Raw genomic sequence first — 2,555 nt, 5'->3', positions numbered from 1 at the left:
GAGGCTCTCCTGCAGGCGGAACCGGATGTTGTGGATGTGAACCGGGTGGCGGAGGCTCAACTTGAGGCGGAGCGCGCGGATGCCGCTGCCATCAAGGCCCTCCTGCAGGTGGAACCGGATGTCCTGGACTTGAACCGGGTGGCAGAGGCTCGACTCGACGCAGAGCACGCAGATGCCGCTCTCATTGACGCCCTCCTGGAGGCGGAACCGGACATCCTGGACTTGAACCGGGCGGCGGAGGCTCGACTCGACGCAGAGCGCGTGGATGCCACTGCCATCGAGGCCCTCTTGCAGGTGGAACAAGACGTCCTCGACTTGAACCGGGCTGTGCTCTCATCCGTGCAGAGCGCCCGCACGCTCCGCTTGAACGAGTAGCTGGAGGCCGAGGACAATCACGGTGCGGAGACACACGTCGGCAGCGACGGCTGGTTCGCGCCGGCAGCCAAAGACGACGACGCCGTCTCTTTCCGTGAGCAGTGATAGTTTTTCTTTATGTTGTTGTTTTCATGGATCTTTTGCTGTGTAAAAACATATATTTGTTATGCAAGTTGCCTGACTTGGGTCAGTCTACCATTTCAGGCGGTTGGATGAATATCCTGCATCTCCTAACCCTTCTTTCCTTCTTCCTCACCTCTTCTTCTTCCCCAACAGACCACCGCACGGGCCATACGGATACTCCCCAACATGCGGTTGGATAAACATACTCTATGAATGAAAATTATGTGTCAGCGATAGGATGGCTGAGTTTGGTGTGTTCACATGCGACAGCACATGTCAGTGAGGGTGCGTTCCCTTGGTTGGGTTTGCGGCATGCAGGAGCGACTGTGTGAGGGTGCGGTGCGACTGCGGCGTGCAGCAGCGACCGTGTGAGGGTGTGGTGCGACCGCGATAGCCGTGTGCAAGTGTACCTCCTTCTCATTTTGAAAACTTTAGGCAAGCTTGGCAAAAATGTGTAGCAAAGTTTGGCAATGCAAGGCCTAGACCCAAACAGGATAAGTACGTACTCCCTCCGTTTCTTTTGAGTACGTACTAGGAGTACTAGTGTTAAAAAAGAAAGGTTGGGTTTTCCTTCGCGGGATTTAATCGATACAAATCCTCGTTTCACGTGTCAATTAATGCATATTTTCTTCTCCAAAGACCAAAGAGCTAACCATCTCACTCCTCATCGCTTGATTAATGCAGCACGATGCAAACCAACCTTCTCACTTCCGCATGCATGCAGGGGATATTAATGTCCTTGGTTGCTAACCCCATCAATTTTGCCTCGATTAGTGTTAGTGGCCCTTTCCAAATTGTAATTTTGATATACTGGCCTTGTGTACAAAAAGTTGGAGGTAGTAACTATATTTAACTTCCTTCCCCATTGCGGTGACGTCGACGATATTTTTTTGTGTGGTGGTTTGGCGAAGTGCGTTCGACGGAGAACACCATTTGCATCCAGGAAGTCCTTTACTAGTACTACTAGGAGTAACTAATGCAAAGAGATGGCTTCTCGAAGAAGACGACGGAGAAGCGGAGTCAGCGAAGAGTGAAATGATGGTTGCTTCGTCCGTGCTTTTGTGATTTGACGCCTCACTGCTTTGTGATTTGTGATAGAAGGGATAGGGGAGTAGACTCTGTGCTCTATACTGTAGTACTACATGTGTCCAAGCATGGGAGAAAGAGGAGAGACGTTGCATTTTTCTATTCCTTCAATCAATCAATCACGGAGCTTCGGTTCCATCTTTTTCGCTTTGGCAACACCGTCCACAATGGTTCCCATGATGCCAAAAGCTATTTTCACATTTGGCTACACATTGTGGATGCCCTTAACCGTACCACTTGGTTTTGCTCCTGTGTGCTATCTATAGAAATCTCAATTATATTGATCTAAAAAATTATAGAATCGAGATTAGTAAAAAGGAGGTGATTTTGCCGCGCGGATGGTGGGGGAGGTTTCTTATTTGAGAAATGCTACATCCACGTAATGGTTTATGTAAAGTTACGAACTGATGTGATGTGGGACTATTTTATTGGATTAAAGGAGAGGATTAGGCCCACCCCACCTGAAAATCAGGGGGGCATATATAGATTAGATGGAAAGTATACATAGCAGCTACGTAGCCCTTTGTAAGTCTAGGATTATGCTTCTTATTTTCAGAGGACGTTGTCCTGGCGGTTTGCTAACATGCTGTCCCACGTGTCAATGCTTTACCAAGCCGATCCGCGTCCCACATGAGGCAGAACAACGGCAGAAGCAACACGTGGTTAAGTTGAAGAAGATGAGGGAGAAGCGGATTCATCAACGAGTGAAATGATGGTTGCTTCGTCCCTCCAACTTAAGTGCGGGAAAGGTGCAGCTTTGTGATTTGACGCCTCATTGCTCATTACTACGCTGGCACCATGACTGGGGTGCTTCACCCCGGCTGCTCTGCACTGTATTCCGGTATGGCACGTGGACCCGGTAGCTTGATGTCCCATATGTCGGCGAAAGGGACTAGAAGATTTATGAAAGCGAGCGCTCCACTCTTATGATGGAGGAGTAGACGACACGACGGCCCAGTGAACTGTCACTT

Source organism: Triticum aestivum, chromosome 1A (assembly GCF_018294505.1).
Source record: "Triticum aestivum cultivar Chinese Spring chromosome 1A, IWGSC CS RefSeq v2.1, whole genome shotgun sequence".
NCBI lineage: Eukaryota > Viridiplantae > Streptophyta > Magnoliopsida > Poales > Poaceae > Triticum > Triticum aestivum.
The sequence above is the reverse complement of the archived record's forward strand: the minus strand, read 5'-3'. Positions refer to the sequence as shown.